A 20,906-nucleotide genomic window follows, 5' to 3' on the forward strand; every position below is an offset into this window, starting at 1 on the left:
CATAGATCCAGTTTCTCATTTTGTGGAGCTCTACTAAGATAAATATGTGCACGGTTCTAACACAATTAGGTACAACACGATTGTATGCACAAGATTTTCTGCAAGAAGATGGGTCGTAGCACAAGTTCTCTTTTATAGAACATCTGTCACCATTTGCAATGTATCTGTTTTAGATATCAAAAGCAAAGTACATTATATAAACCAAATGAACTTTAGAAAAATTAATTACTTGGTAACCACCCTGTTTCACAGGTTACATGTTGTGAGATCCACACATATCTTGAATATTAATCCGTAGTTTTGTTAGAAAATCACCTTGAGAAAACAGATCCAGCACCCGATTTCTAAGCGAGCTACTTGAGATTCAATTTAATGATCGATCCTGGCATGCAGTTTGTAGTAAAATCAATGAGGATCCCAGATCCCAGACACAGTTCGCTGCACGTAACTGTTTATCCCTTTTTAACTGCAATTTTTTAACTGTTTCCATATTTAATCTGATTGAAATTTAGCTTAGGAGATGTAAGTTCAAAAATTCAAAACGGCCCTCAACTTGTTGATAGTTGATTGCATTGGCTGCATATATTCGAAATTCTTGGTTATGGATTTGCTTCGTCAATGTTCAGCGAAACTCAACGTGACCTATGCTATATTGGCAACGGTATTTGACAAGTATATTGTAACATAATGTGTCGACAGATAACCAAATAAGTTTGTTTAACATCTTTTGTTCACCTAACGGTAATATTAAACGGTTAGGTATAAACATCATTTGTAACAACAATTAGATAGTGACACATAACTATATATTACTTCAAGTTTTTTATTGTAAAGACATACACTATCGATGTTGTTAATTCTCGAGTACTTACTTACCTTATTGAGGCTTTCAGAACAATATTCAGTGAAGCTTCTCTTTTTTTCTCCCTCTCCCCCTCTCTTCCCCCTCTCTCTCTCTCCGTCTTTTTCTCCTCCCCTCCTCTCTCTTTCTCTCTCTCTCTCTCTCTCTCTCTCTCTCTCTCTCTCTCTCTCTCTCTCTCTCTCTCTCTCTCTCTCTCTCTCTCTCTCTCTCTCTCTCTCTCTCTCTCTCTCTCTCTCTCCATTGTTCTGGTCAGCGGTATACATACATACACTTCGCATGCTTCGTTGTATATCTACATGTAGCCCTGTCATCGATTGCTCTCGAGCTGACGTGCTTATTTATTTTGCTTTCCAAAACATTTGTGAATTATATGAACTGCGTGGTCAAGATAAGCATGTTGTTACCGTTAAAACACCATCATAAGGCACTTCAGACTGACCTGACATACCTACATACTAGAATTTCAAATCTGATTGTTTCCTCACTCGAAAAAATATTGCAAGACACCTTTATTTGCTGATGCACTAATCGCAATACTACCATTATTATACATCTTTGATTAGAGAGTTTGGTTGAAGGTGTTTTTGGCCTATTATACATTTTAGGAAGATGTATAGAGATAGCAGGTAAGTAAATTTATTGATTACGGAGCGAGCGAAGCGAGCGGAGTCTTTACCCAGCCAGCAATCCCACTCCGTTCCCAATCGGGATTTTCGGACTCAGCCCGCACCACCCCGATCGGGACCGGAGTGGGACGGGATTGGGAAATGAGACACTTTGTACGGGCTGGAACGGTCCGGATATCCCAACCTACCCCGCACGGCCGGTTGGGAGATCCCGCACGTATCCGGACCGCCTTATGACGTTTTAACAAGCGCTGAACTCTGATCCCGATCGGGATTCCCTAAATCTCCCCGTACAACCGGTTCGGAAATCCCGCACGCATCCGGACCGCCTTATGGCATTTTAACAAGCGATGAACTCCGATCCCGATCGGGATGTCCCAACTCGGCCCGCACGGCCGGTTTGGGAATACCGCAGGCATCTGACATATTAACCGCAGTCTTATAACCGCAGATTGCTGTTATGCAGATGCGACCACTTTGCTTGCGCCACCGCAACCCCCTCGCCTCTTCATTATTCTCCAACTCAACCTTTATAATGCCTGCACGACAAAATGAATTGCATTGGACACTGAAATATATTCACAAATTTACTGGTTGCACACAGGTCAAATTTTCACAAATTCACAGCCTGGCCAGCACATTCGTGGCGTCGGCCATCATCTTAGCGCCGCTGCAAGGCGCTGGCACAGCGGACTCACTTCCGGTGTTCACAGTCATTATAGCAGGCCTGCGCCTTGTTCGTGTCGGCTCCTCTGCGGACAGTGTGTCCGTCTGCCGTCACGAGCTTCAGAGAGCCACCGCGAAACTAGACGGCTGGCATCTGGTCGGGCGGTTCACCACTGTGCAAAGAGAGCATCTGAAAATGACCAAGAGGTTATTAATCAAAGTCTGGGACACACTAAAAATCACTAAGAAATAACCCACATCTGACATTTCACATGGTATGCCTGGTAATACAGGTTTCAAACCTACAATGCAACCATTAACGACACTTGACAATGAGACCAAACATCTTCTGTCCATGATAACTGATCAAACATGCGACAGCACGAGTGTAATTAACATGCCGTACAACCACAACGAACATAACAATTTCTATTACCTATAGCTTTCCCGCTCCCTACATCACGGATGAAGTGTGCACTATGCTCACCCTGTTCTCAAAGACGGACTGATTTCCCTGCAACGACAACAGTTGAACCGACCGCTTGCTAGAGCCAGTTCAAAAGCAATATCCTGAGGCAGCAGCTCAAAGGAGGGATCGACACTTGACCAACGCGGCAGCTAGACTGGCCGCTGCGCTCAGAGGACGCGTCTGCCTGCACGCGGCCCATCTGATTGCTTTTCCAGGCCTTCTGGGCCACCGGATATGGTGCCCGAAGCGCCTTCTCAGATCGGTTGGGATAACAACGTAAATCACAAGCCTGTCTAAACATGGGATTCGATTGGGCTATCCGTACCGCGTCCCAACCGATTAAGCATGCGGTCCGGAAATCCCGAGTCGCCCCTACCGCCGGCCATCGAGGTCCGGTATCGATTGGGACAACCCAAGCCTACCCAACCCGGTAGGGACAAGTCGGGACATCCGGAGCCTATCCCGACCGTCCCCAACCGCATCCCGGACGAATTGCTGGCTGGGTACGGAGCGAGCAAAGCGAGCGTATAGTCTTTCCTTAGATTAACGGAAATTTCTGAGTATGAGCGGCCGGCCGGCCGGCCGTGGTCACGCTTTTGCGAGGCTTATATCTCAGCAACCACTTGACCGATTTACACGCGGTAATTTTTGTAGGGTAGCTTCATTCCTTCTACCAAGTATTGGACTATTCCTGATGCATGTGGGTGACCCCTTATGCACGTGCCACGTGCAAAACGAAGAGGTGTCCGTTTTGTAATTGTTGCAATATCTCGGTAACTACTTGGCCGATTGCGCTGAAAGTTGGCATGTAGGTAGGCACCCACTAGGCACTGCATATCCATGTGCCAGAAATGGGGCGCTGCTGCACGTGCGCACGTGCAGGGGTCGTTTCCAGATCTCGAGAACGGCTCGACCGATTGCGCTCAAATTTGGTACACAGTTAGGGACCGGTTAGTAGGGTGCCGTACACAAGTCAGTTGGGACCCATTTTGCACGTGCGGACGTGCAGGGTGCCGCTTCCAGATCTCGAGAACGGCTGGGCCAATTGTGCCCAAATTTGGCACATCGCTAGAGACCGGTTAGTAGGGTGCCGTGCACAAGTCAGTTGGAGGTACCCCTCGCAATTTCGCACGTGCAAGGCCCACCCTCTCGCTCGCTCCGTTAGTCGCCCCAAAAGGCGTTATACTGGTACGTAGAATAGCGGAAATTTCTGAGTATGAGCGGCCGGCCGGCCGGCCGGCCGGCCGTGGTCACGCTTTTGCGAGGCTTATATCTCAGCAACCACTTGACCGATTTACACGCGGTAATTTTTGTAGGGTAGCTTCATTCTTTCTACCAGGTATTGGACTATTCTTGATGCATGTGGGTGACCCCTTATGCACGTGCCACGTGCAAAACGAAGAGGTGTCCGTTTTGTAATTGTTGCAATATCTCGGTAACTACTTGGCCGATTGCGCTGAAAGTTGGCATGTAGGTAGGCACCCACAAGGCACTGCATATCCATGTGCCGGAGTTGGGGTACTGCTGCACGTGCGCACGTGCAGGGGTCGTTTCCAGATCTCGAGAACGGCTCGACCGATTGCGCTCAAATTTGGTACACAGTTAGGGACCGGTTAGTAGGGTGCCGTGCACAAGTCAGTTGGGACCCATTTTGCACGTGCGCACGTGCAGGGTACCTTTTCCAGATCTCGAGAACGGCTGGGCCGATGGCGCCCAAATTTGGCACGTCGCTAGGGACCGGTTAGTAGGGTGCCGTGCACAAGTCAGTTGGAGGTACCCCCTCGCAATTTCGCACGTGCAAGGCCCACCCTCTCGCTCGCTCCGTTAGTCGCCCCAAAAGGCGTTATACTGGTTAAATATTTCTGGTTTGCATTGGTGGCATGAAAATCGCGTCTCTCACTGATTTGACAATTCATAAACGCAAGGAACTTACGTAAACCTAAGCATAATTATGCTTCGTTGAAGGAGAAGTGAACTCTTTTACTTACACTGTTTCTCGGCAATCCTACGTGTCGGGACGCGGCCGGCCGGCCGCGGACCATTTTCAGAAGTGGCGGGCAGACCGTGCGTCGAGTACTTGCTTTCTCGCGCGGCGGTACTGGGGTTCACTAGCATTGTTTAAAATATTTTCATTTGCCATGAACTTGAAATTATACACTGTAATTAACGATCATTTATCAATTATTACAAGTTCTTCAAAATTCTTCTTTGAAAGCAAATGATTTCATTTCACTCAAGAATTGTCTTGTCCACCACTACAACCGCCACCCAGCCGCCATCCATTGGAAGAGATAGGCTCTGCGGCACAAAGTGTCGTTTTAAACTGGACTGGGAACCAATGTGTGATGACATTTCGAGCTAAATTTATGCTCATTTTGTACCTAGAAGCATTGGGAACAACGCTCTGACTGTACATTTTTAGATTTTTGCCTCTAAATGAAAATATTTACAATCAAGTACTTTGCGAGCGCAGTTTAGAAGCTCCCGTAATGTTAAAGTCCTATCTCCTACAACTATGTAAATACTGCTCTAGGGAACCAACAGTTTGCATCGTACTAGCTTTAGATTATATCCATATTGTTCCCAGTACTTTGCTGAACACTGTGGTGAGTGTACATTTTTCGTTTTTTGCTTTACAAGCGTAAAATTCGTCTGGTTCTACACCACTTCATTCGCCTCCATAGCCCGGTAACGGCGCCGCGCGGCGCGGCCGGCCGGCGCCCGCTGTAGTTCCAAACACTGCCCGATAGATGGCAGGCGCAGAAGTGGTCCCAGCCGTCCCGGTACGAGCATCGTAACGCTGACTACTGCCAGCTAATTGCACAACTACAAGCCTTTAAGAGCAATTGCTGTGCCATGTCTATTGCACTTTGCGCCACTCGGCGAGCCATTGTTCCACAATCATAAAAACGCAGAGGTTTTTGTCTTATGAATGCCACAATGGTGCACAATCGAGCCCATTGCCACTGGAAATGTTCACCTGTCAATCCACCTATGAAATGCGACCTCTGCATTTGGTCGCCTCGGCAGCACATTACTGAAATCAGGACTGAAAGCTGCTGCCGACTGCAGTCATTACCACCATAATCGCAGCCGGTTCAACGACGGCAAATGCGCACCCTGGCCCGGTCGGCCCGCCTACCCGGTGTGGAAATACGCGGCTCGCTTCCGAACTGCCGCTGCCCAGCGGTCGCTAATCAGCCCGCGGTCCAATTCTGACATATCGCTGCGCTCCGCTGCCGGCGGCGGCGCGGCCGACGTGTCAAAATGGGCCCAAATCATACCCGCCGCCGCTGCTGGCCAGCACATCCTGTTGATGAAGTGGCGGCGCTGCCCTGACCGGTGCGTCCTGCGACCGGCCGGGCGGACGGACCGGCGGCCATGTTGTGTGCGGGGCCGAAAATGCCGACCCGGCCAGGCAGCGGCGGTGGCGGCGGCGGCGGCGGGGCCGGGCGGGGCCGGCTATAGCGACGTGGGGCGGTAGGTACATTAAAATTGCAGGAAAAATACCTGCCGCCGATTCCGCGGAATGCCAGATTATCAGTGACTACCGCAGAACACAACATGTTATGTTCTATGATCGACTGCAGCCGCCAGAGCCCGCGCCGGCGGATGCTAGCGGGTACCGAATGCCGCAATGATAAGCGGTGTGGGCTCATTAGCACTGGGAAACCTGGAAATGGGAAGCATAAATAATGCACTTTGCAGTAACTGTCCAATTTCCAGTTGGGCTGATGTAAATGGCGCTAGGTCATATACCGCGAGGACATTCTAACGAGTTCATATGCAGAGCCCAGCGGGACGTCGTATTTTAGACAATTAAGCAGGCATAAACCACGACACCGCTGTCGATAACAATGATAGAACGAATGTTTCCTAGGCATATTTTAGAAGCTATTGATCTGTGGTGGCTTTGCAAAGCTAAACTTAGCAGATTTATCATGGCCACTCGAGTTAACTGCCATCGATCAAGTCTGCAATTATGTACACGATTTGATGCCTACCTGGTTATTTCGTTTTGCTTTTTGATACACATTCCTAATTTCAAACCAACGAACTAGCGAACAACGAACTTACACTTTTACTACAGGCTTGAACGCAGCATAAAGACTTAATACTGGACAAGCAATGAATACATGGTAAAGATAGTAGGTACGCAGCTTCCCTGGGTACGAAAATATGAAAGTGTTGAAATGCAAATTCATCTTGCTCTGGATATAGCGAATATCGCCAATACATGTGTTGCAAGTCTGAATGCGAAAGTCTCTTGATTTTCCACTACTGCAATACCGATTTTCCAGAAATCGTATAGAACAGCATGGATAAAGGAGGACCTGTCTATTGTTGAATTCATCTTCCGGTGAGATGTCTTTGTCGTGCGCCTTATGTCGTTATTCGCGCTTCCCGGCTGCCGCACTTCGGCCAGACTCCCAAAGTTTTATAATAATGTCGCGCCTGGTCTCAATTAGACGAAACTACTTACCAACTAAAAGCACTCGCGGGCGCAAAGTTGTCCCGTATATCAGCTCGCGGCACATTGTGTGGCGAACTGGTCCATTTTGAAAATTGAGCTCGGGCTGGCGCGGGCGGTGGATTTGGAGGCTCTATTTTCTTGCCGTCCCCGGGCGGTGCTTGGCCGACGAGCCGACGCAGTGCCGCCCGGAGGCATCTCGCGGGATTAGGAAATTGTCCGCCGCCGTCGGCTATATTGCAGTTTCCGACTGGGAGCGCAGCGGCGGAATGGGGAGAGCGGCTCACAGGAGCGGCGGCGAGAGCGGCGCGCTGCAGAGACGAGAGTGGCGCAGTGTACCACGCCATGCGACGCCATCTTTATGGACGCCCTACCGGCGTGCCCACCAGACATCCGTTGGCCGAAATTTTATGCGGATCTGGCTCCGGTTTAATTAGTGTGTTTTGGCGACCGACTTTGTTTCTGGCGCTGCGCCGTAAATTGTCGCGCTCGACGTGTCGTGACGGCTGCGCGGCAGACGTGACGCATCAGCGGCAGATGTGAAACCCCAGACGACGCCGGGAGGCGCCCCAAACGCCCACAGACGCCTTCAGACGCCCCCGAGAGAGCTCTCCCACTTCCTACCAGACGCGCTAAGATGAACTGTTCGCCAGCTGCGGCGTGAATGTCGCAAAAACGCCAACATGGCGCCGCTGCGGAGGGCCAGCTGATATCCTGACTAGTCGGAACGGCATGCAAACCAGCCACGTTTTTAGCAAACTATTTTGTGCTTTTGTCGGCCAGGTTCAGTGGCTTTAGCAGACTTAAGAAGTTTTGCCGTTTTGGCTATCGTAGTAGTTTCTGCCTTCTGTCGCTCAATTTCAGCATTGCTAAATTTTATGCTGTTATGCTCAGTCGCCGCGTGAAATTCTAAATCGTACTGTGCTGGGAGACTTGCCAACCCAGTGTCATAACTTTATAACTTTAGAAGTTCTGCCGTCTCCGGCTGGTTCTGACGGCACGTGCAGCCTTTGTGCTGTGCTTTGTCCGTCTCAGTCGGCACGTCCCGCGGTCGCCGCCCGGTCACGGCTCGGCTAACTCAGCTCAGCTCACCCAGCTCACTCGCCAACTCAGGCGAGCCGGGAATCGCAGGCCAGCGTCGGCATCCAATTTTCCGAACGCTGTCCTGTGACCGTCCGAGCGCGCTGCGGCGGCGGCGGACAGCCAGTTCCATTGTCCGCGCCAAATGGCGGTACAGCCCAGCGAGCCTGCTTTATCTCGGAGACCAGCTCCGGCGCGGATCGAGGCCGGCCCACTTTAATCAGGAATTGTTCAATCAATTTAATGCACGGCTGAATCCGCGGCTTTGCCGGGGCGCGGAGGCGGAGACCGTCGCCAGATATTGAATTTCTGTCGGCGCCGCTGCCGTCGGAGCGTGCACTTGGGTCGGCGGCTGCCCTGGATGACCGCGGCGAATTGGTCCGCGCGGCGTTTCGCACGACTGCACGCCAGCCGTGCACACGGCCTGTGGGTGCCGCGCGGGCGGCGGCGGGCGCACCGCGGCGCGTCCTTGGCTCGGCCCCAGCGGCGGCGGCGCCCGAGACGGCGGCCATACTGGTTCCGTGCCGGGCGCGGCGGCGGCGGCGGCGGCGGCGGCGGCGGCGGCGGACCGGAGCTGCACGGCTTTTTGCAGCGCGGCCGTATTAGCGGGCGGCGATCGGCGCACGGCGTCCTCGCATAGAGCGGTCATTACCCGGCTCAGATAAGGATTGACAGAGCCGGCTCGGCTGCGACATAAGTCGGCGCGCCGGCGACACCGGCACCGATAGCACCGCGCGACGGCATTTTGTAGATGCTAAAGCAGATTTTAAATATTGGACGAGCGCGCTGCGTCATAAACAAGTGAAAGACGCGGCTGCGACAGGCGACGGGGACAGGCCGGCTGCAGGGCGGGTTACTGCGCCTCTGCAGCGGCCAGACGTCGCGAGGTGAGGCCGGCCATCGCTCCAGCTCTGCGCCGGGCCGCGATGGACGCTGCATTCAGCGGGGTCCGGCTCGGGCGCCGCTCCGCCCGGCCCCGACAGCGCCGGGCAGCATTATCGTCCAAATATATCAGAATCGCGCTGAGATATGCGCATGTCTATATAGCCGTAATGGCTGCCGGAGCACCGGCGGCAGGCGGGGCTCTCAGGCTGTCAGGCGGGTGGGCCGCTCCGCCTGGCGGCCGCCCGCCGCCCCGGCGACCCGCAGAGGTCACCAGAGACTGTTGACCTCGCCAGCCGGCGCCGCCGCCGCCGACGCCACAGCCGCTGATTACCGAATAACTGTGATACACTCTTTATGAGTGTTTTTGTGGAAAAGGAATAATGAAGACATTGGACACACCGGGGATGCGGTATTAGGTGTTTTCTCCGATTGTGTGCCCGATAAAAAACGGTCAAATCAGGCGCCGTTGGACTCCACCCATGGTCCGGACAGTAAACAACTTTTTGCCGCCGGTGCATGTCGAGTAAATCGTGGCGGCGCTGTTGCACGCGGCAGGCTCCGTGTACCGGCGCCGTAGCTCAGACCAGACCAAACGTGGCGCTCCAAAGACGAGTTATACCGCCTGGTTGCAGTGCGTAAATAATTCAGGGAGACAGCTGCTGGCGACTTCTGTGTGACTGGCAATCGTTAGCGGCCGAGGACGATTCCCGGTATCTTTGAACAGATATCGAGCTGGATCGGGCCGGTCCCTGCACGCTGGCGCCACCACCGGCAACTCGGGCAACTGCGACCGGACCAAACGCTGGGAAAGACGCCAGCATAGACGTTTTACACCGTGTTTTACCAGAACTTATGACATCCTGACAAGCTTTCAGCAGGCGCTGATTGGTAGGCATTTGTTGAGATAGGTCTTATTTTACATGTCAAATAAATTTCTTTTACGTGTCGGTTCTCATGAATTTGTTCCTAATTATTTCAGTTTTGCTCCGGACTACAATAAAGCCATCGCTTGTCGAGACTAAAAATGCGAGTGAGGTCTGTTTTTGTATTAAATTTTATATTGATGTTATTCAGGGCATGAGATCTTGAACATGTAGGAAAAAAATCATATACAGGCAAAACTGACTCGTCAAAAATGTCAGGTAGCATTGACACTTTTCGTCTATGTAATATGGTTTCACACATTTATTGATAAATTGCACGAAAAGGCTTAGCAAAACGAAAGCATTCGCCATGCAGTGGATTATCTCACACTCCAAGGGCACAATCCTGTCCATCCTGAATGTAGCCTTTTTGAAATGCTCTACAGATAACTCATAACAGCCACATTATCGTCACTCACGAGATGTGTGTGCGCTGCTCTTTGTAATGCAGGGGAGGATTCCAGACAGTTGAATTCATTGTTTGCGAGTCGCCTTGCTGAATAAGCAATAGCAGACCATCATCTGCAATCTGCATACTAAGCCTGCATCTCTGCAAACACACTTTACGTGCGCGCTCGAACCACGAAATTACATACAAAGAAAATGGCCCCGCTCTTCCCTGCCTCTTCTATCTCCTCTGGTGTCTCTGTCGGTGCTGCGCCGGTGTTGATAATTGGATTGGTCGCCGCTGATTGAGGGTGTTTTAGCTTTGGTTCTCACGCGGCTCGCACTACGCAACCTGAGCCTGATGTACGGCATCCGTCCGCGGCGCAGCGGCCATCATTTTCGGGTCTGTCGGCTTACCGTCGGCGGCGACACGGCGCGTCTGGCGTGTACCGCACGTCCTGCACGTCCGGGAACGTCCAAGGCACGTCTGGGAACGTCCCACGACATATCCTGTCACGGTGTGACTTATCTAAGGTTCCATGATGCGTATTCAGCGAGGTTATATAGTTTTTCGTTATACGTTCGGGTCAGAAATAGCTCTCACGAGAAACTGCCTTCCTATGATAAGTTTTGTAGTTACAGAGACAGCTCAAATGTGCCTAAAACTTACGAGTATGTATGCGTGATATCGGTACCCTGGCGTCACCTAGATATATATCGTCAGAATGTTTTATAATTTTCATTATGCCGGTAGGTTTGATTGGTTCTACATTCGGCATTCCGTAATGTTTCATAGTCCACTGTCTCCCTATGTTTTTCCTCAAATGTAGGTAGGTGTGTCAACAATAAGCAGACTGCAAATTGTGAAAACAATAATAGCATATTCAGAGTTATAATATTTCATTACATTCTAGTGAATCTCACTGACTTTCATCACACCCTAATGAGCCTCCCGTGAGGTGCCGCACAAGTTTGTCCTCCAACTACCCACCACGGCAGCCTGATACCGTCTCAGCCCCTTGCTTCTGCTGCTGGCCAGCGCGGCATGGAAGGCGGAAAATAAACACATAAAATGCGAACACGTTCGTTTACAAGCATGACGCCGGAGCGGGCACTGTGCATGACTGGCCGGGACGGCACGCGGCGGCCGGCGCCGGTGACCTCAGCAGGCCGGGTCACCGAGGTCAGACGGCGTCAGACGGTCCCGGCGACGGACCCTGCAGCCGGCCAGGCCACGGACCAGGCAGCCAACACTGCGCTGTGTGCAAATATACAGCCAGAATCAAACAACAGACGTCAGACAGGATAAGGTTGGAAGCAAACACTCAGCAGCTCGCCTGTTCGTCCGCCGGCCATTCTTACTTCTTCCACTGCTTTTGTCGATCCTTTTCAGCCGGCCTGTGTCCAGGCTCGCTCTAATGAACACACCTTTGCGCGTTCCCCTCCCCAATCTGCACTCCAATTATGCGCCTGTTTAGGCCGCGGCGTGCCGGCCAATCGTAAACCATTTGGGCGTGGCGCGCGCACGCACACATCGCTCTCCCTACCGTGGTCCTACGTCCGCCGTTCCGCACGCCTGGATGAGGATGACTTCCGTCATATGGCCACCGAGCACTCGGCGGTGAGCTCGGCCTAATTACTCGCTGGTCAGCCGGCCGGGCCGGGTCGGTTTTCCATTCGGCCTGGGGCGACCCCCGGGGCGTCAAACGTTGTCCGGTCGCCGCCGCACTACCTCCGGGCGGCCATACCTGAAATAGCTGGAGCGCGGCGGGCGCGGCTGTTTTTGCCGGCGCGCTGAGCCGCCGTCGACCCCCTTCCGTCCGTCTCAGGCTGATGGAGCGGCGCGGCGCGCGGCGCGCACTCGTTTCATTATGATAAATCATGTTTGTGCGCCGGCAGAATGAAGCTGTAAATCGCGGCAGTCATGCTAATCAGCTCGGCGTGCCAATACAGGCTGCCAGACCGGCGGCGGCGGCGGCGGCGGCGGTCCCGGCGGCTAGGTCTGCTCAGCCCTCTCCTCTCCCCTCCCCTCCCTCTGACCCAGCTACACCGCCCACAGCCTCGCCCGCGGCACAGCTCCCCCCTCACCACCCACTCCTTTCCGAGCCCAGCCCCTGCCCCCACCGCACGGCCAGCGCCGCTGCCAGGCCAGGCCTCGAGTCCAGCGGCCAACTCTGCGACGCTTTGTCGGCCAGACAAGGAACTGTATCGATTATCGGTTATGCATCATACCCGGCTCTGGGTCGCATGTGAGCCCGGGTGGGCCAGCTCGGCTGGAGAGTGGGCCGGGGGTCGGGGGGGGGGGGGCGGTTGGGTGCCGCCGCTCGGCCGTCACGGGCTGCGTGACGGGGCGTCGTCGTGACGCCGTCGCGGTGATGTGGCTCGCCGTGACTGGCTGCTGTCGCACCAGACGGAATGCTCGCTGCCGATTCCTTCAATTCACTTGGCAACAAATGACGTCAACAGCTCCCAGCAAGCACATCCTAAGTGTCAATTTTTCTTCTTCGAAATTGAGACTTTTATACCAATAGACTCAGCTTGTCGAACTGAGTCGAATGGTATAAAAATGTCAATTTCGAAAAATGCGACACTTAGGATGTTCTTGCTGGGAACTGTCGACCTATGTGTCGACGTAAAGTAGTGGCCGGGGCCACTAATGGGCTGGGTGGTCTGATATCAGACACAAAATTGGTCGACTTATTGAGTGAACAAAATATGCCAACCAAACCAACATAGCCATTCTCTCCATATCGTATTGCTCCGTCCAATTTAAATATTCGGTTTGTCTCATTTTTGTGTCTTACTCTTTTCTAAGATGCGTATTGATATGAATATTGCATACCCTAATCATTAGTTCGATTCGATTGCTGCAATGGATACAATATCACACAGTAGCTGTTGTTCATCCATGCGTTTAGTAGCTCTTCTGTTCATTCATAGAGGGTCTATCACGATAACAAACGGCTCAAGTACGTTGTAAACTGATTGATTTCTCGCTTGCATAGCTGGCATTTTACACCGTCTCATGCCGTGGAGCCGTAAACTAACTGTAAACTCCAACTGCAATGACCACTCACCGTCGGGTCGTCAAAATTGGCATAATCTTCCGGGCAAAACATCAAAACTCAATCACTTTGTCGAGTGCCACTAAACTCGTACTCACGAAACCACAAAACATTATGAATATAGCATAAAAATAATCGTTACGCTCTATTCACAAACGCAGTAAAGTCGTTTATGGCACCTGAGTTGGCGCATGCAGCCCAGGAAGAAGTGTAACTTCAGGTAGTCCAATAAAAGCCTTGATGACCCATAGAATGGCTGTTGTGTGCGGCACTCGACTCACTCAGGTGCGATTTTACTGCCCAGTGCTAATTCAAATTAAGGCTGCACTTTATAGGCTAGCTGCTTAGCTTTCCCCTGGGGAGCAGTATGTAGTGAGTCTCATGGCCAAGTGCAGGCCTGGGACCTTGTCATTGTTTGGGGCTTAGATGTGACATCTTTTGGATGACTGCATGCCGTAACATAACCAGAAAATATCATGCGAGCATTATGCGACTTCTTTTGATGATCAGCTGAAATATAGAAATAAAGTATGAATGGCATGTATGTAAGTGGTTAAATGCATTGAAAATACGTGTGTAATGCAATAATTTGCATCCCTAGCTCATGGGTGGTCCAAGAAAGACTAAACCGAGCATGTTAAATATTATGCAGTTTTCTCTGCTGAGTGTCTGCCGAGTGTCTTTCCGGCATTCCAGCAGCGGGTGGCGCCATTCCTTTCATTTGCATCCCTCTGAGCACCACATTGCAGTGGCGAGGTGATGGCGTCCGCTCCCCTGTCTCCCCTCTGCGTCACTCGATATTCCAGAAACCGGCGCCGCCGTCAGAGTCACCCGCTCCCCGGACGGGGACGGAAATACCTCCATCTGCAGTCATGGCGGCCGCCGGCTCCCGTATGCCGCCACCGCGCTCCCCAGTGACTCCCCCAGGGCTCCCGCTCCGGCTCCCGTCTTCTCTCAGCTCCCGCGGGACGCAGGGCGACACCGGAGCCGAGTCTCGCCAGCCCGTCTCATTTTCTGACAGTGAGATTGGCGGCCCTAATTTCCTGGTGAGATCAGTCGGACGGAAATGGTGTGCCGCCCCGGCCCGGCCAACCCTCTCCCTGTATTGATCCATGCACCCGGCACTCGCAGAAATAAATACTGGCCGCTCTCCCGCCGGCTCCGGCGGCGACGGCGCGGCGGTGGGGTGGTGGTAGGGTGGGGCCTGGGCGGCGGTGGCGGTGAGCCTAGGGCGGTGGTAGGGCGGACATAGGGCGGTGGCAGAGCGGTCCCCGGGCGTTGGCGGTGGCGGCGGCAGAGGTAGCGCCTGGCGAGGGCCGTCGAACGCCGCCGATATTGCCGACTTTGATTCGGCGGCCCGGCAGTAAACTGGCGTTTGATTGGGCCCGAGAAAACGCGTCGGGATATACGGCGGCATTAGGCGGCTGACACCCCAGTGTTTCACTTTGCAGACGGAGCTTTCGCAGCGAACGACGCGCCATCGGGACAAACAACGCGGGCGTATTGGGTCTCGTGTTAGAGCTGGTATCCGATCCTTGTTAGGCCGTCGTTGGGTTAACGTTCACATGGCTGTGAATGATTTGACGAGTTTTCTGATGCTTATTACTCTATTCCCTGGAGAAATTTCATCGATGTCACGTTTTAATACCGGACACGATTTGTAGAGCCGGCAGGATAACGGTTTTCCGAGCTTCGCCACTTCCTCATCCCGAGGGCGGAAAATAATTAGTCCCTCCCGAAATCAGATAGCGCGCTTTCTCACCCCGCCCCGAGGATTGTTTATCCCCGGATGTGCGGCTGTGTTACCCGACTTAATGAGGCCAGTGCCGGACTTTTTTACTAGTTTCGCCACAAACGAGCCGAAAAAGAGCTGTCACGAGCGCGCGCGTCTCAGTCAACAACCCCATCGGGATGCAGCGGCGGCGGCGGCGGCGGCGGCGGCGGCACATGGCGGCGGGGCCGTGATGGCGTTCGCCACCGCCGCCGCCGCCGCCGCCGGCGCAGCGGGACAGGACGGGCGAGGCCGCGACCCGACCGGCTTCCGCGTTCCTGCACCACGCTGCGACCGGAGGCAGGTCACCTGGCCTCTGCCCGGCAGGCCCGCGCCGTCAGCCTAACTGGCAGCCTGCCTGATGGCGAACCGCGATATGAGTCGTACGTTTACTGATTATCTGGTCCTCTGCTTTTAGGTTATCAGAGACCAGTGCAATGTGACTGCGACAGGCGCGGGCCCGAGCGATACGTGACCGGTCTCCTTTACAGCCGGTACGTGTCTCACGTACGGTGCGTGATCCATAGGCCCGCGGGCCGGCCAGACAGCGATATCCACCCATCAGAATTCCCGACACGGAGAGAATTAAGCGGCAGCGCCGGCGCCCGATCGCCGACCGCGCGGCGAAAATTTATCCGAGTGTCCTGCAGGGCGAGCGGCTCATATTTCAGGAGGCCCGCTCGGACGCCAGACGAGATGGACGCCGGCCGACCGGCCACGGCGTATTAAATGAATCTCGGACTTCATTTCGGGCCGGCGCGGCTTACAGCCCGGCCAAGTGGTAGGCGTTGCACGCTGCGGCCGTTGCTGAGAGTGGCCGGCCGGCCGGACGACGGTTTCTCAGCCAGCGGGGGGTAGGCACATGAGACGCCAGCCCACTCGGCGATAAACTCCGATTTCCGTCTGCTAAATATCACTGCCGACTAACTTATGACATGTTTAATTGTGCGGTCTAAATGGTGGGCTGGTTTTGGCGGCTGCAATGGCGGCGCGGCGGCCGCTCCCAGGCCGCCCTAATATAGGCCCGGCGCCATTCCATCGACCGCCGCTTGCATGCAATCAGGCCCGGGAATAACGCTTATATATTGCCCAAATGGCGACTGATGTATTTTCAGCACGCAACGCGGTGCCGCCGGCGGTGGAATCGACTCTAATTATTGGTTGCCCGAGTGGGCTTCGCTGTCTTTAGGTGGAAACAGTTGGCCGGCTTCGATCGCCGGTAAACGATGGCCAATCGGGAATAATTTGATTGCACAACTTTGGCTGTCGGCCGGATTCGACATGCATATCGGGAGATTGGGCCCCGCTGACCAGGTTCGCCAAGGCTGGTGTACTTACAGCGCTGGTGCACCCAGTGACTGATCTGCCCAGGGGGCTAACAGCAGAGCGGCGAGCTGCTGGCCGCGGCGACCTTCCATTAATTCCCCATAGAATTTTCCATCTATAGTGGTGAGCAGTGCAAATATCGTTCACCGCGCTTTGTGCCATAGATACTGTATCAGACACTATTCATACAGCCGCTACGCAGCCAGACCCCAATGTATTTTGATGGTGTGTTTGAGTTCGAATTCCAGGCCCGGCGTGATATTGTGCAGGCTCGGCTGTGGTAAAACTTGATTTACTTTGGCGCACTCACGACCATAGCCGTTCGAAAACCAAATAAACCCAGCCGCCTGTGACATGCATCTGCCGGCCACATTCGCAACGCTTCCCCAGACGCTGGTTCGCCGAAGAGGGGCTGCTCTGCGCCGCTGGACCCGCGGGGAGGGGCCGGGGGCTCTCAGAGCCGCGGGAACCGCCCTCAGCCGGCGACAAATGCCTCGTCTGAAGCCGCGCAGTATTTGGCAGAGGGGCACAGCGCAACGTGATGATTTATTTAGCTGAACAATATCCGACGCCTTTTTGTCAGCGCCTTTTGAGCCGAACTAAGGACGAACAAAGTGCAAAGGATAAATATTTGTAGTCTTGGCTCCGGCAGCCAAGCCAAGCGATCGCGAACGGAGGTCAGTATCGCTCTGAAAAGACTTTGATGTGCCAATATCTCACCATCACTGTCAACCAGCAAATCGGCTTTATGAAGCATGCCTGCGATACAAATAACTTCATTAGCCCTCAGCTCTAAAGACGGACGCTGTGGAGCCAAGGGAGAGCGCTGGGAGCAGCCCGGTCAGAGTTCCATCAATTCCAAAACGCTATCGAAAAACCATGACGAATGCGCGTCTCCTTTCAACGCACACCGTTGAGCGCCGGCAAAAAGTGGCGATATGACGGCGTAGTTTAGCCGGCGTCGACCAGCTCACGGTTGGAGAGTTGGACCCGGTCCGATGGTCCCGGGTGGGACGCGTGTCCCTCTCCATGGGACCGGGCAGTGCCGATCGGCCGGTCCACTCTACTCTCCACCACAGGGAAAGGGGTAACCTTCCGATCAAGGCCAGATTATATGTGCCACCGCCCCGGCCGGGAGACTGCATTTTATTGGCCTAATAAAGCGATAAATCCGTGATTTACTGGATCTGGCAGAAGCGTCCACTGACTGATACCGGGCGATTTACGAACGTCGAAATTATTTTAGCGCCCCAGCGGTCACAGGAGACGGTGCATACCACTTGGCGTTAAAAGGGACCGTGTATGCGCTCCGGTTGTAATACTGTCCGATTGCCCACTCACTTAGACGCGTAGGTAACAAGGTATACGGACCGTGACGTAAATGGTGGCCAGTATTACATGTATATGTGTTCAATATTACGCACAAAAACGTAAAATAAAATTCGTCATGAGACAACAATTGAATCAATACACCCAATCTCGTGTAGCATGCTGAAGAGACCGGAGATTCAAAAGCTAACCACAGCTACGCAAAAGATTTGTCAAAAGGTAAATTTTATTCTTCATTAAAATTAGCAAGCATTTTGTAAGCGCATGCATTTAGATATAATTGAGAAATAATATTCATGTTAGTTGGCACTGATCATAAAGTATATTCACACGGCTCAAAATCTGACATGAATACTTCATCTATTGAATAAATAGAAACTTTTAAGATAAATGGTCTGGATGCAGAAAATTGGCGGCTTGCTACTGGTTAGGGTACGTCGTATAACCAAAGCACAGCTCCGCTAACGTGCCTCCTGTCGAACACCCTAGATTTTACATTATAATTAATGGGTTTGAGACGGTAAGCCTGCGAAAATATGACGCGTGTTTATCAGACGGCGCAATTCTGATATGCAAATCCGTGAAGCCCTCAATTTGCATGTTATTACGAGAGATAACGCTCAGCTAAATGCGATATGCTGCGGAAAGCAAAGGGAGCCGACATGAAAGCTGAGTAATGACGAAGTTGAATTTGAAATTTGTCTTGCTTTGCTTGTCACTTTCCAACACCTCCGTCGATAGTAAATACAGTTGTGCTTTTGGTAGAAAAGTTTATGGAAAATATGTACATATGTATGATTGTGATTTACTGGTCAGTTTTTTTTAACCCGCGCCCCGTAGGGCTACCGGCGGACCCTACCACCCGTAGGGGGGGGGGGGCCGTTTCGGCCCCCCCCCCTAAGATCTCGGAAAGTTACCGGCCGATTTTCAAAATTCAAACGGCGTTCGATAGCCCCACCCGGGAACTACCTTGTGACCAAATTTCATTGACCTAGGTCAAACCGATGACGTCACAGGTCAGGTCAAAGGTCAGATTTTCACCGTTCACAGGCAATTCAAGAAATGTGCTGTGAAAGCGAGTAAATTGGTAATTTATTGAAAACCATCGATGGTACATTGTTCGTCAAACACATACTTTGCTATCTGAGGTCACTGATACCAGGTCAGGTCACAGCGAGGTCAGGTCACCGGGGGTCACAATATGAATGTGTCGTGTGATACATGTTTTATGGTCCATTTTACATGACAAATGCGATTATGTGGGTTAGGCAGCCTTTGGGGCCAGCCTAGGTCACGTTTTTGTGAAGGTCAGGTCAAGGTCAGGTCAAATTAGGTCAAATTTCAAAGTTGATATTTTTGCATAAAATGGGTATCGATTCGATGCAGCTCGGCACGGGGAGTCTAATGGTGGTCTTCGTTTTGCTCTACAAGTTCTAGAATTGCCAAAAATTGAGTTTGAAAATTTGACGTCATCATTTTTGAACAGTTTTTTCGCTATAACTTGGCCAAAAAACGAGGTATCGATCTGAAATTTGGTATGTAGATAGAAGACGGTAGGCACTATCACATATATTCCGGTTTTTTCGAAACTCAAAAAACTTTTTGGATTTTTTGGCGAATATATCCAAAAAAATGCTTTTTTGATTTTTGGGGGTCAAAACTCAAAAATTTCAAAAATTCGAGATAGCAGTTTTGTAGCCCTGTCAATTCTACACCTTTTATGTCTTGGTCATTTTTCTGTATCTTCAAAGCTGTAGTCCTGACAGGTCTTCTCGCGAAAGTCTTTTTTCGGTCGAAAATGACAGAACATGACGTCACTCTGACGTCATTTGTGGCCAACCTATCATAGCCTCTGGAAAAATTTTTGGTCACAATGTGTAAAATTGATGCCCGGAGGGGTCCTGAAAGTTTGGTGGCGATATCTCCAGCCGTTTAGGAGATATCGACCGAAAAGGACAGGGAGGGGCCGTTTCGGCCCCCCCCCTACGGGGCGCGGGTTAAAGATTAATGTTTTTTAACCCACTGTGCTGTTCTTGGGTAAACAGTTATTTCGTAATGACGCAAAATAAAGCATTAATAGTACATTATAGGGTACACCAAGGAATGCTGTGTGCTTCAAGCATTCACACAAATGCATTCAGAAATTCAGAAGATTTCATGATTCCTTCATAATTTGCCCTCTACAATAACAACAAAAGGGTCGCCTCACTGGAAACTTCTAATATGCTCAAAATAGGCATACCTATAAGAAATTGACATTCAGTTAGCGAATGGCTCGTTTGCAACAGTTTGCACTACTGCATACATACTACGCGGGTAAAATTTCCAGTCAAAAAGGTTTCCAGTATTCAGTTCATTTTGTTGTTTGTTCTTTTTTATAGCTTTTGGCTGCCATCGGAAGCCTTTCGTTTCGATTTTTGACTAGCCCTTTTATTAGTTCTGAAGCTTAAGTTATTCAAGTTCTAATTATTTGTATGAAAGTAAGGGACAAGGGTGCTGTTTTCGAATAAATTCACACATTGTATCCAAACCGTCGCAGTTTTTCTCTTCTTATCAAAGAGTGAACTTATAAAAATTAAGATATTGCAAACATATTATGCAGTATTATTAACATATTATTGGTATTATGCAGAGCTACTTGACCTAATAAAAAATTCCTGAGCCTTCCTAAGCTAATTCTTTGTCCATTATGCCACACGCAAAGTCTGTTAACGTCAAACTGTCATATCACAATATTATCTAACCACATAATGCTTCAGTGATATCTTTGCGTTTTTACTAAGATCTGAGAGGGAGCGAAGAAGTGAAATTTTGTAAAAGCAATACGTTCTAACTTCTGCACATTCCTAAGAGCAACTGCTAGTGTTTAGTAGCTCTTGAAGAGGTGCTGATTCTTGAAAGTTATACATTACCATGGGTGCTGAATTCAGCCATGGTATAGGTGTCAATCTGAGAATTCGCTTGGTGGTTTTGGATCATACATGCCAAACACCGGCAAAGTGAATGGTTGCAAAGTAACAGTGTTACCTTTGACACTTATTCAGTG

The sequence above is a fragment of the Amphibalanus amphitrite genome, unplaced genomic scaffold (assembly GCF_019059575.1).
Source record: "Amphibalanus amphitrite isolate SeventyFive unplaced genomic scaffold, NRLGWU_Aamphi_draft 000050F_arrow, whole genome shotgun sequence".
Taxonomy (NCBI): domain Eukaryota; kingdom Metazoa; phylum Arthropoda; class Thecostraca; order Balanomorpha; family Balanidae; genus Amphibalanus; species Amphibalanus amphitrite.